The sequence below is a fragment of the Tyto alba genome, unplaced genomic scaffold (genome assembly GCF_018691265.1).
Source record: "Tyto alba isolate M040663 unplaced genomic scaffold, T.alba_DEE_v4.0 Super-Scaffold_18, whole genome shotgun sequence".
NCBI lineage: Eukaryota > Metazoa > Chordata > Aves > Strigiformes > Tytonidae > Tyto > Tyto alba.
Genome location: NW_024881280.1, coordinates 2,751,301 through 2,765,984, shown reverse-complemented (window position 1 = coordinate 2,765,984; position 14,684 = coordinate 2,751,301). Strand labels below are relative to the sequence as shown.

Here is a 14,684-nt window from a genome sequence, read left to right as displayed (position 1 = left end):
CAAATAAACTTGGTTAATTGTATTTTGCCTCTGTAATTTTATTCTACTCTTTCCATTGGTTACAGTGAGTGGCCTCTTTCTTCCTTATGAATTCTGTTTAGTCAATGCAAAGTGAGTATAAAAGACTCCCAGATCAGAGCAGTAGATTTGTTCCCTCATTTTACTTTGGTAGAAGTGTCTGTGTAGTTTAGAAGCTAATGAGGAACTGCTATATCCAGAAATAGATGGAGTGGTCCTGAAAATTAAAGGGATTTATGTGCCTCTGCGGTGTCTAAATCCTTAGTTGGAAAAAGGGTACCTTTTGATAGCTGGTTTTCATCAATGCCAATTACCATAAATGAGGCACACACTGTGTTGTTTCATGCCACCTCTGGGATGTAGGCCACACCTTACTGTGTAGAAAGCGTTTTGTATCTTCTTAAAGCATTGGCAGGACAAAACACCCTTCTAGATGCATTTTTACTTTTTTTCTGTAGAAACTGAAAGAAGTGTGGTTCTATGAGCTCTAATAATCCTGTGCCCAGCTCCACAGTTGCATGGCTGTGCAGCTTCCCCTGCCTCACTGGGACAATGGAGCCCTTAGAAAATTAAGTGCCATCCCCAGAGTTCCCTAAGAATTCTTCTTATGCAGGAAGCATGTCTCAAGCAGGTACTTCCTACATCTCCATTATTATTGTTTCGTGCATGTCCAGCTGTGAAGAAGAATTTGGCCAATGGTCTGACAAGCTCTGGGAAACTTCAGGGAGTCAGGTAGACATATAGGTGTGAGATGTCATTATTATTTCAGTAGGATAGCTCATCTTCCTGTGTAAATGTATGTATTTGTTTTACACTTGTATCTACAGAGGTTGAACAGAGGCCATTTGTTAAAATCTAAGAGTAGCTAATGCTCTGGGGAAGCAGTGAGAAGAACCTCCCAATGCACTTTTTTTCTGAAATCATCACAGAAATGCAGTGAAAGCAGTAAGCAGTAAATTTAATTAATAATGGATTTTTTTCACCTTTCAGCTTCTGAAAGAGAATGTTTCTCCCATTCTGTAGAGTTTTATTTTATTAGCCACACAAAGAGAAATAATGCTTCATTTAACTATGTCAAAACCAATCTAAACTCTCTGCTATTTACTTTCCTTTCTATAAATTTTAATGCATTTTTAATTCCACCCCACTGGTTGGCAAACCAACCATTGAAGTTATTGCTGCCCTGTAATGTATTTCAGTCATTTCTAATAAACCTGGACTTTAAGATGATTTATTATTATCTCTGTACACTATGAAAATGGATTTGCTGCCTGTGCTGGGTTTCGGCCCTTTCATTACTAGGGCTAGATATATACAAGATTGAACAAACAAACAAAAGTAACTAATTGGAATACAGTTTCTAATCTTGTGCTCCTTTGTGAGGAAGAACCATGTTTGAGGCAGAAAATAGAGATGCTGGAGGAGTATTTTATGCACTTAAAGGAACATTATCAAAAATTAGAGCAGCAAGTAGATTAGAAGTTATTTTAACAGGATTTTATTATAGAAGCTGTTTTCCTATTTAAAATTATTCCTAACATATTCTGCAACTCCTTTCTTAAGATTTTCTGGAAATGTACAAATTTATTTTGTAAAAGTCTGTACATTAAAAATTAAGATATCAACAAGAAAGTTAGAAAAGATTCAAAAGTAAAATTACTGAAATATAATTAAAATATCCTATTAAAATGCTGTATCATGAAACATTCCATTCTTTTGAATTTGTTTGTTCAAATTCAATAAGAATTCGTAGTTCTCATTTTCTGGAAGCCACATTAAAATTACCTTGCTCATCACGTACATTACAGAAAAAGAATTACAATCAAAGAAAAGCATGCTCATTTATGTTAAGTTTTGTATAAATCAGAGCAATAGACAATTGAGTCCATGTTATTATCATCCTTGATTTCTTAAGAGATTCCTTGTGTCCTTAACAGTTTGTCTCTTTTTAGAATTGTTCTGTTGCTTTGTGTGACTGTTCCTTGTAACCCAACATCTTCATACTGAATATTTTTCATGGGCAGGGAAAAAGATTTTCAGCTAGTGTTATGACTGGCAGCTGAGCAGTTTTTTCAATCTTTCTCCTTCAAGCTGAGTTTACTTTATTCAGAAATTGTCCAGGGAATGTCAGGTCAAAATGAACAAATTTATCTATTTTTTCTTTATTCTTGCTTGTGGCTAGAGGCTCTCAGTTTCCAGAGCAGATATTTCAAATTCCTGCAAAGTCTTTTATAACGATTAACCTTCCTTAAAAGAGCTAAAAGAGTCTTTAAAATGACTTTCAGCATATTTTGAAGGGAGGAGCCATTCCAGTAAATGATGTCTTATGAAATTTCATTGAAATGTTCACTTTCTGTTGGTACTATGATAAATTAAACTTGTTTATATTTAGTAAATATACTGTATGGCCTGTTTACTGGAATTTGGCCTACTTCACAGATGTCATTAGGCAAGCCTGTATTGCTTCTTAATAGCTCACTTTATTAAAAAAAAAAAAAAAAGAAAAAAAAAAAAAGAAAAAAAAATTGTCATTATAACATTGCTTTACTTTACAAGAAGTCACTGGCTGCACACAGCCAGATGACACTGAAGACAGTTTTTGTAGGGACTGACATATCTTCATGCATCTCCATCTATGTGGTAAATCTTGTTTGTGTAAGATTTGGGTGTAAAATACCAGCATGATACATTGGAACAAATCTGTTTCATTTTGGTCATGTAAAAATACACTTGTCACTTTGTGACTCAGCTTATCTATTTTTAAAAAGTAGATGATGACAAGGTATGCTAATCATTTTTTGCTTCTAGTGTGAACATTATTTCAATTACTAACAATAATTGTACTAGGTAGGTATTCAAATATATCACCTCTTGTGAGAAGTTCATGATCTAATAGATGTTAATTTGCTAAGGTTTTTAAAGCATCTCAAAAGGTCATGTATTGTGATTAAATCAGTCCCTCCTCATGATATTCTGCAACTTCTACTCAGTAGGAGATATAAATACAAGCTAGATTACAAATGGAATGCAAGTATAAGCTAGATCACAGAGGAGAGGAATCTCATGCAGATTTTATTAATATGTGTCAGGTGGCTTTTTCATAGCAACCATAAAAATCAAATGACAATCCATATTTTCTACAGCAAATTAAAGACTTCATAAAGGGGTAATTGTTAATTTTTCTTTTTTTTTTAATTTTTTTTATTTTTTTTATTCTACATTCTTACTTTTCTATTAGGTTTTCTGTGTCTTTATTATTAGGTGTCACTCTCAAAGCAGATGGCAGTAGTGGGGAGGGGGAGCCTCCCCCTACATCTGTGTAGATGTTTTTAGTGTCCTTCTTCACACTGGTGACATACTTCCCTTTATGTTGAACTTGATCAGTAACTGACCCTAAAGTCTCAGAGGGGATAGAAGTAGATAGTAAACATTTTTGAGATGTGGATAAGAGAAACAAGAATAATTATAGGCTAGAGGATTATTTTACATGTAAAGATTAAATGAACTAAATATATAGTATATAGCAGTGGAATTAATTCAGTTGGGGAAAAAGGATCAAAGAGAGAAGCATATAACCATCTTAATATCTCTAAAGGATATAAACTGAAATGTCTGAGATGTGCTAATTAGTCACAGACTTGATGTGGACAGTGCAGAGAGTTATTTTCAGAGCTCAGGGCATAGAAAGAAAAAAGTTATTCTGTCTTTTAGGAAATAGAAGACATACAAGGTCTGTTCACCTTGGCATCAAAAGATTATAGGGAAAACAGAAAATATTTTTTTGTTTTATGTCAGACCTTTCACACTGGCTAACTTGAATACAGACAACTATTCTGTTGTTCTGTATTATAAGTCAGGCACAATCAGGCCCAAAATAGCAAAACAGTTTACCAGTGAAACTGATAGGTAAGTAATACAGCCAAATAGCCTGACAGTGGAACATGATTGTGATGAACTGATTTATTGGATCCTTTGGAAGTGGACACAACTGAGTTAAAACATCTTTCTACATCATCTTTCTAGCTCTGCAAAATACCATTTAAACATGAGGAAAAATAGAAAACAAAATTACTGTCATGTTGGTCAAACACTGGAACAGGTTGCCCAGAGAGGTTGTGGAATGTCTATACTGGGCCACCTGCTCTGTTGACCCCATTTTAAGCAGGGAGGTTAGATGAGATGATCTCCCTTCCATATTCAAGTATTTTGTGATTATTTGGACTTTGGCTTCCCTAACTGAATAATTAGAGACTTACATCATGTTTTGCAATATAAATTTTTTTCTCTGAAGATCACTGTTTGCAATAAATCCATTGCAACCTTTGTTTAAAACTTTTTTTTTTTTTTTTTTTTTTTTTTTTTGTTAAAAAAAGAGGGTTGGTTAAACTTCAGCATATCTCTTTTAAACATAAATTGAACGAACCTATCCTTTAATATCCTGTTGAACTGTAACACAGCCACCATCCTCATTTTGTCTGGCTAATCAACTGGTCTGTTTTATTACTGGATTCTCTATATTAATTGAGTTTGCACATTGGAATTGATTTCTTATGTCAATGTAAAATTATACAAGTACTGCTCACTAATAGTTCTGTTTTAATTTTATTCTTAAAGTAAATAATTCACACACTTTTAGCTGATAACAAGAAATTGAATTAATTTCTCCCACTCCTCTAGCCCTCTGTCCCTTTTCTTTTCCTTTCTCCCTTCGGACTAGTGCAAGTGTACAGAAATGCTTCTTGCAATGAATCCCCAGTACTGATATTTATTTTGATAGAAAGAGAAGAAATCTAATAAAAATGAATGACCAGTTTTCATTAAATTGATGGGTTGTGGAGGCTTCCTTTGATCCAGCACATTGAAATGGTTCATTCCTGAAGAATGAATTTAGCTGTAAGAAATCAAGAAATGAATGCTGCACACCTCAATCAATCAAAGGAATTTAAATACCTCAAGGGCAAGTTGAAATGAAAATAGATAGGCTGTTTCCAAATGCTGACAAACAGGAAAATCAATATGACAGGCTTGAGGTTTGCCTCCATTAAAATCCCCAAGTTTATATTGGGTTGCAGTGTCTTTTGGAATCACACTAATTATCCAATTTGTGGATTATGAAGTGGTTTGGGTTTGGTTTTGTTGTTTACTCTTGACTGAAATACATGGTTGGTCTCAGTATTTTCATAGTATCAGATAAATCTGTGATGATGTCTGTCTTTGTATCTATAGTAGGTGTTTCTATTTTGAAAGTAGCTGTATCAAAGACGTACACAAATCATTAAGTCATATACTAACTCAGATGGCTGCTGGGATAAATAACCCTTTGTAAACAAGAGGCAAAAGAATAAACTTACCCAACATCCATCATCTTCAGCGTATCTCTTATTCCACATGAACATTTTGCCAGGAGTAAGGAAGAAACAACTAATATTGATCCCTTCATCTATCTAGGGGCAGGAGTCTAAAATGTGTAATTTGCAGTCTCAGTGTTGCCATCATAAGGACAACATCTGGATTAACTAACACAACATAGTTGTCTTCTAGGTAATAATGATGGTTCCTCCACAAATAGGAGGAAAAAATTGAATTTATCAAACTCTTTAAATTATTGCCTAGACAAATAATTGTTTTTCATTTGTTTGTTTGGGGTTTATTATTTTATTTGTTTTGGGTTTTTTTGTTTGTTTGTTTACTTGGGTTTTGTTAAATAAGTTTTTATTTTCCATGTGCTTTGTGGAATATTTTGGTGTTGAAAAGTCTTATACACAGAGCTTCCCTAATATCCGATAAACTACAAAACGATGCATGTTGTAATCCTATTGGAGATTTGTATGCATTTAAAATATTTTTCAGTATTAGAGGTGTTATAGGAAGCTGCTTTAAGGCATTGATTTGAAGACTTTGTCTCATAGTCTCCTTTTCTGTTATCACTAATGTGGAGACATTCTTCCCAAAGGTCTGAAGTCTAGGGATGCTGATGACAGAAAAGTCGCATCGTTCTACATTCACCTTGCATACATATTTCCCACAAGAGCATGTACTCCAAGAACATGAGTAATTCTTGTTTATTTACAAAGTAGTTGTTTCTAGACTGTGTAACTTGTACAGTTTCCTTTCCTCAAGTCTTCTTTACTCAGGGTTTTTTAAAAATATTGATTAGTCCACTTAATTTTTCCATGGTATTTGTTTGAGTGAATAGGCTAAACTAATATTTTTCTAGTTATTGAATATAACTAGGATTGTATGAACTGGTCATAAATTCCAGCTGATAGTTTATACAGATGACTTGTAAAAATCCTTGAGTTTCTGCCCTTCTGCAGCTCTAATGCCAAGTATTAACCAGAATATTTATGATATTGCCTCTTACCCAACAAATAATTTGGGGCATTGCTTAACTTTAAGAACATGAGTGATCATTTTGCATGTAACGATACTGCACATCTGCATAAATGCTTTTCCAGGTTGAGGCTGTAGAGTAGAAGGAAAACTGGTTTAGATGCCATTACTATTAATCCCAAGGAATAAACACTGACTTCACTTAAATTTTCCTCACAATATTTAAAAATGATACATTTGATTCACAAGTCTTGAAAATAATCTTACTGTTCAGGCATTTTTGTTCTTTTTGAAATGTAGTTAGTGAAAGGGTACTAGACCCACATAGGAAAAGGTAAAAATAATTAGTAGGATTCATCTAGTTAAAAAAATATGGTTTCTTCTAGTACTGTATAAAACTAGACTGAGTTTCATCTTAAATATTTACCAAATTTTTGGAAGAAAATGGTTGAATTTTACATTTATAGAGATTAAGAATTAGTCAGGTTATGTATCACTATATAACTCAGATCTTCCTCCAAATTAATTAATGATTGGAAGATTCAGGCTAATCTTCTGAAATAAACATTGATTTTTTTTTTTTTTTTTCACAAGCCCCAGTAGTAAACCTCTTCATAAAGGACTTATTTAAGTTTTGTCACCGTGATTTTCTCTGCACACATATAATAGATAGAATATGATTACACTAAGTGGGTAGTTAGTAGTTTATTTTCAACATGTTTTCACTTGTGGTCTGAAATCAGATTGGTATCTTCTTCAATGTATTGCTTATTTGCAATTATTTGATATTTACATTACAGTGATAATTATTCTGTAGTTCAATAAGCAGCAACTTACTGTAAGTTTTTGAATTTTAAAATATGAAAAGATGTTGGCCATTTCTAGTAGAGTGGAGAGATGTTCTATTCTTACCTTATAAGTGTCTGACTTCAGCTTCTACTCTGAATAAATGCATAGGATGAATTGAAAATTTCCTAGTGCAAATATTTATAATATACCAGTTATTTTTGAGAACAATTTTTCTTAGTAAACCAATTTACTAGATAATTTCCAGAGAGAAAAACAGAAATGAGCCTAGAGATAAAAATAAAAATAAAAAACAAAATAAAAAAACTGGGAGTTGAACACTGATAATTCCGAAGGCACTAATATATGCTTTACATTAGTAATGGTATTATGTTGTATTATCTGTAAAGTGAGTACATGGTTATATTTTTGCCCCTGAAACACCATCCTTTATACAAAAGCACAGTATAAATCTACACAGTGTATCTTGCTCACTGTGCTAAAAAAAGGCTCATAGTCTCCTATACGGTGGATGAAACTATTTCAAAGACAAGGTTCAAGTCCTCCCTTGTGTTTAGAACATCGAGAGATACCTTCATCTGTTCCTGACTTATGCAGAAGAAATAAGAAGACAAGGGTTTCTCAAAAAGCCTGCCCTTCTTGAAGGGAGGGAGCCATCTGTCAAAGAGCTAGTTTTGCCGAGCATAGTTTCCATGAATGCTATCCTACTGAGCAACAGGCTTGCATCTGAGCATGATAATGACCAAGATGAATGGCCTTTGCCCTGCTTTAAAACTGCTTTTTCTAAGACCAAGATCTCTGAGGATGTAGGCACTCTTAGTGCTTTAAGTAACGTCCATTGAAGCAATTTGTTAAAAGGTTTCATTCAGTTCAGACTGAACTAAGCAAATGGAAAAAAAAAAAAACATACAAAACACTGAGAAGGCATGTTCACATGTTGATTTTTTGTTGGAAGGACAATATTTTATATAAGTAATTGGATCAATCGATTGTCCCGTTTTTAGAGATCCTATTATTCAATTTATGAGAGAGAGAAGTAAAGCAGCTGACCATTATAAATCCCTGAAGTGGAAGGAAAAGTAGGTAACTAGGAATATTTAAGTTGTCTTTTGGCTCAGTACACTTTCCAACCTGTGGTTTTATGATTCTGTTAATTTCATTTTGCATTTCTTCCAAAAAGATTATATAAATATTTTTCTTCATATAGCATGTGTTTGCAGGAATAAATTAACTGTTTTAAGGAATTTTGTGGAAATAGCTCTAAAGGTATGGGGTTCCAACTGGAGTTTTCATGGTTGAAAGTAATTTTTTTTTTTTTTTTCAGGTCTGTAAATCTTTGTCTTGTATCCCTCAGCTAGTAATTACTGCAAGATCTGTGGCTGTGTAGTGGTTTACAAAAGAAATGTAAAAATCTATAATTGTTCCGGTTGTTTCAATAACTAAAACCAAGAAGCAGGGCCATGGTATTCTCCTAGAGATAAAAATAATTAGAAAGGTGTAGCAACTGGCATTTGTATTTCAGTAGACAATGCTCATCTCTCCAAGTCATTATGAAACCAAGGCCTTTGTCCAAGACAAGATGACATGCTTCTGCCATCTTTCACATCGAGTGTAAATCTGAACCTCAATGTGCTGTCCCTATACCAACTCTGGTAATTAGATTCTGCCTATTTACATTTGCTTTGCAGTTTCAGTAGACTGATTATTTTTTCACCTTCTGTTCAAAAATATTCTAGTATTGTCAGTGCCATTATCGTGGTGTTTCTGTGCTTTCCAAGTGAATTCCAGTTTAAGGTAGCATATTCTTTCTTTCCATCCCTGATCTAGAACCTTAAAACATCATTGATCTTCACAAAAGGAATGCTTTGTTATAGGAACTCAGTATTACTTAGGGGAACTTATTCTGCATGCAGAGGGTGAACAGCTGTCTGTCTACTGCTAATTTTGCACTACTAGGTGTTGCAAAAATGCAACCATATCCATCAACAAGTAACACATTTTAGAATTTTTGGTAGTGTAATTGTATTTCTGAAAAGCGGGATGGTTATGAAAGGGCCATGCATTATTTTGTCATGTTGGGGGGTTTTGAACTGGATTGTCCTGGGTTTGAGGGGGGGGGGGGGGGGGTTTGGTAGCAGGGGAGGGGGTTATAGGGGTGACCCCTGTGAGAAGCTTCTCGAAGCTCCCCCAGCTCCAAGTCACCCCCACCTCGGCACCAAAACTGAGCCAATCAGCTGCCCCTCTGCGATAACATATTTAAGAAGGGACGTGGTGAGGAGGAGTTGGACTTGTGAGGAGGAGTTGTGACGTCTCTGTGAACACCAAGGTCAGTGGAGGAACAGAGGAAGAAAGGAGGGGGGAGGTGTGCCGGAGCAGAGACCCCCCTATATCCTGTGGTGAGACGGCAGGGCGGCCCCCCCTGCCACCCATGAAGATCTACGGTGGAGCAGACATTGATTTATGGCCTGTGGGGGACCCCATATGGAAAATTAAGGTGACTGTACCTGAAAGCAGACAGGATCCTGTGGTAAGAATCATCCCCTACTGTTGCAGTTCAGTACTTGGAAGATTACACCATGCGGGGGTGTCCCACGCCGGAGCAGCTCAGGAAGGGGTGCAGCCTGTGGGAGGGTCTCCAGTTGGAGAAAGTTTGTGGAGGACTGTCTCCTGTGAGAGGGGGACCACGCTGGAGCAGGGGGAGGAAGTTCCAAAAGTGTGTGTTCCCCCTCCCCTACCTGCTGAAGATGGAAGAAGCAGCAGCACTGACTGCACCCCCCATTCCCTGCCCCTGCGCCACTGGGGGAGGAGGTAGAGATATCGGGAGCAGAGCTGAGCCCGGGAAGAAGGGAGGGGTGGGGGGAAGGTGTTCTCAAGATATGGCAATGCTTCTCACTGTCCTACTCTGTCTGTTAAATGTTGTTATTGTTAGTGTCTCTATTAAGTTCATGTTCTTATTTTCTTCCCCTAATGAGTCTGTCTTTTGACTGTGACTGTAATGGGTCATCCATCCTACCATGTCCTATCTTGAATCTCAAGTGTTTTGCTTTATTTTCTGCTTCTCAGTGCTGGGGGGGAAGTGGGAAGTGAGTAGTTGCCCTCTGACCTCAACCACGGCATGGGTCCATTACACCTGAATACTGTCAAGTCAGTGGCTGGAATGTGCTGTCCATCTTCCTTCTGATTTTGTGAGCTGGATATTTGTGTTGCTTTCATTTCTGAACTATTACTGTGCAAACAAAATGAATTGACAGAAAAAGTGATCAGCACATAATGCGCCCAGTGGAACTTCTAATGTAAAATGTTGGCTGCTTCTCTAAATGTTGCCAATTATCAAAGGTTCTCAAAAAGGGAGTGATACTCTTGCAAAATAGGCAGCCAGCATTACAGACCGTATTCCATATTCTTTTTACTCTGTATGGTATAACATGCTGGAATACCTTATAAATTATTGTAGGCATAAATTTCATTCATCTGCACAGTATCCAAAACAATACATGGTGATGAGCATATTGCATCAGAGTTTACAGCACTTATACTAGAGATAGAAGCAATCATATTTCTTTTCATGGTTTGGTCCCTTCATTTCATTCTCATCCACCCTCGTTCTGTCCTCTTTTCTGGGCAGTTGCTAGTGCTTTTAGTGCCTTGTCTTGCTGCTGAGTGTAGAATAAGAAAAAGATTAGTGATGGGCAAAGAATATAAAAACTGACTGAATTAAGAAGTTACATAAATTGATCTTGGTTAAAATGTCTTAACATTAAACAGTCTTTTTAAGGAATATTAGCAAATTAATCTGTCTGGTCTCAACAACTTCATCCCATCAGGACATATATCTTCAAAACAAGATAATACACAAGAGTGTGGTGGATATAACTTGACAGTGTACTTAATACAAAAGCCTTTTCCATGCATAAGAATTATTTGTGTAGACCCTATATACACACATGTATTCACTTATTTTTTATATATATAATACTCTAGCAATTTTGGAGTATGAGTTTTGAAGTAAAAAATTCTACAAATTTTCACCTAATGGCCCTGACATTCATTTTTTATACTATAGATATGCAGGTAATCAAGATAAACAGTAAGTCCCTGATAAAAAACGTTCCTTCTCAGGATGTTAAGATTGCACATCCATTATTATCAATCTTCCAAAGGAGAAAAAAGCCCTGAGTTTTCTGTTGCTAAGGAAGGTTGCAATACATATGTCTAGTTTCTTATGTGGTCTTCATTATTGTAATATCTTAACATTCTCAAAACAGATGGGGAGATGAAGTACGGTGAAATTAGATTTGAAAATACACAGGAAGTCTATAGCAGACTTAGAAACTTAAAAGTCTCCTAGTTTGTTTAATATAAAATTGTCCATTCTTTGTAAGAAGGATGCACTATCTGAAATAAGGATCTTCTGCATAACCTTTTCAGAAATCGCAAGAAGCTGTTGATACATGGAAAAATTAAGTATAGTCCTATATAATTATCAGTTTCCTGCTTGAGGATTTGGCCATTGTAGTTGTCTTGAAGATACCTCAAGCTACCTCCTTAAATTCTTTTAATAAGTACTCTATTAACTAAGAAAAACTTTGTTAGATGATATTTTTATTCACAAATACAGATTTTTTTCAATCATGTTGAAAAATTATTCTGAAATCTGCCATCCCCTAAGTCCTGTATCTCTTAGCATTGTTTTTTCTAGCCCTACTAGGTATTTAAAACCATGATGTAGGTTGCATCTGGTATTTTGCTATTAATGGAGGGCTTTTGTGCTTTTCAGCATTGTCATATTTCCCCCCCCCCCCCCCGCCCTGGTCAGGGTTAATGTAGATCTTGATTTATAATAACAGATGGAAAATGACAATTTTAATAACCCATCTGTATCCTGATTGTTATCTCCATTTCTCCTTTACCTTTAGGTCATACTGTTTGATAGACTGTGGATATGATTTTTTATGGAGCCTTTTACCTCCAGAGGCTCCCACAAAGCTTTGCATACATATGGACTGGAGATATACTGGAGCTGAAATGGGAATCCCTTTAGATCATAAATAAATATGAAATCATATCCCAAGAACTGGATTTTATGGATAAAATCTAGTACAAAAAGGTAGTTATATTCTGCAGCCAAAATGCTATTAGGGCCAATACTTTTAAATGTAAGGTACCAAATCTGTAATCAGCACAAAACATTGCCCCCTCAGGCTGCAACTAATTGTAACTATTTATCATTTGCTTAGCAGGTAAATGAACTATTTCTGTGTTGGAATACTACAGTTGTTTCTTAACACTGAAAAATATTTCAAAATACTTTATGTGAGGAAGTAGAGAAGAACCTACTGAAAATGAAGTTAGTTTCCTCAGACTACAATGTTCTGAAGACTCTAGATCTAATAATATCCATATTTTCTCAGAAGACATGCCATTTTAGTAACTACATGTGGCTAGTGTTGAACATGGGATGAAAGGGTTGTGCACATCAAAGCTCTTAAGTGCCAAGTTCAGATACTGGCTTAGACTGTTTCTTTGAAAAAAAGATTCCAACCTGGCTAGTGTGTTGTTGACACTGCTTTCAGAAATACCCAGTGTTTTTTGTGAAGTTTCTATCCAAGTACAGCTAAGCCTCCTATAGCATTGTTTTGCAATCAGGGACTGAGACTGTATCGCAATGTGATGACGACAGTCTGCAGTAAAGGTGGCATACTGTTTTTACAAAATTACTTTTATTTTTAAGTCATAGTGAAAGCTAGAGATACTATTAGAGCATATCTAATTAACTTTTTTTTCCCTCTTTCTGTTTATGACATTGATTTAAGTTGGTTGATCTACATGCCAGTTATATTTCTAATAGCATAATTCTCTTTTTTTCCTAGACATTGAGCCTTGTAGATATGCTTTAATAGTAGTCTTTCCTGGATTAATTTCTAGCACCAAGATTTTGTCCTATCTCCAGTTCTGAATGTTTAATCCAACATTGTAGTGTATTTTTACAAAGCATGGAGAATTGTGTGTGTTGGTGGGCAGCATCAGGCACTTCAGAATTTGGAAGCTGTTTCTAGATTCTCCATTTTTTGTTGTCTAAAATGGAAATTACTTTATTAAAAATAACTTGGTTCACCTCGGTGCACCTGTTTCTATGCAACAGCAAAGGCACCTGTGTCCTATTAATACTTACATTATTCAGCACATTTGAAAATGTTATAACTCAGGTGGATTATCCTCCTGGAAGCCACATACATCGCTCTTGTCTCAGCTCTTTCTCTCTGCATATGTGAAATTGTTAAATGATCTTCAGGTTACTTCAACATGTTTGCAGTTTGAATCATTAAAAAACATGTTATTCAGTCAAGTAAGCAGAGTATGATTCCATCTGGCTGGTAGTAGGTCTCCATGTTTTTCTATATCCTAGTTGCCCAATATCTATTTTGAACCAATCCATTCTTTGGCACTGTCATTAAAAGAAAAGACATACATAGCTAGTAGGTTGTCTACATTTGCTTGTCACTAACTTTGTCTGTTCTTCGGCTAGAAATAATGTCTTTCATGCTGCCTCTTGTCTAGGTCAATTATTTTTAATATAATACCAAAGACTGTGGAAATACTTTTAAGAGGATTGGATATTTTGTGACTATAGCAATGTTAATTTAATATTCACATTAACATATGGCATTTGGATATCAAGCTTCAATTGACTCCCACAAAAAATATGAAGAAAATATTATACTTGTTTTGCCCAGAATCTTATTCAATTTACCCTTATTCAATTTGTTTTAAACCAATAGTGTAAATTGACATCAAGGCCATGGAGCAGGGCTGCATATTACTTTGTTAGCTAAATATGCTGTGAAAGTTTTTATTTCTCCAATGACATCACTATGTGACATCACTATGTGCCACTACAAGTGGTATACTAGGAAACAGCCAATCTTATGTTACATTTCATATGTAGTAGCCAAAGGCTGACTGAATATAATGTGAATCTTGTCTAAACTATGGAACTCAATGGTGATTATCCTAGATTGTTATTTCCATTGATTTAGAATAACATCTTCACTTAGATTCTTCATATTTTTTTTTAAATTAACATTTTAAAAAACAGTGACACTCACTAAATAGGTTTTTGCTGTGTTATATAGCAAGGAAACCTGCTATGAGTAGTATAACAATCATTCAGGATGAGTGAAGCTCTATTGAAAGAGACCTAAAGAGGTCAACTAGACTACCTCTGTATTCAAAAGATTAAATATAACTAATTCTTGGTATGTATTTATCTAATTCATTCTTAAAAACCCCCTCCTAGACTTCATGATATCCCTTGGCCAATAGGTAGGTCATCACAGAGACTGATTCTGATAACCTTTTTTAACATGTTTTGGCCTTTATCCAATTGTTGCCTTCTCATTTGTTCCTGCCTTCTCATGGCATACTAAATTGATGAAAGTTTGATCTGCTGATATCCTCGAGAAGACTTGATCATTGTCTAGTCACAGTGTTTTCATTACATTTATTAGGTTTTAAGCATAAATTAT

At 35.3% G+C, this 14,684-nt stretch overlaps 1 protein-coding gene across 3 annotated transcripts in view; it reads left to right on the top strand.

Annotated features, from left to right (window-relative positions):
• LRRC4C (leucine rich repeat containing 4C) overlaps positions 1-14,684 on the top strand; it is a 560,440-nt gene that overhangs the window by 409,753 nt on the left and 136,003 nt on the right. The gene's annotated exons all lie outside the window — the stretch shown is intronic.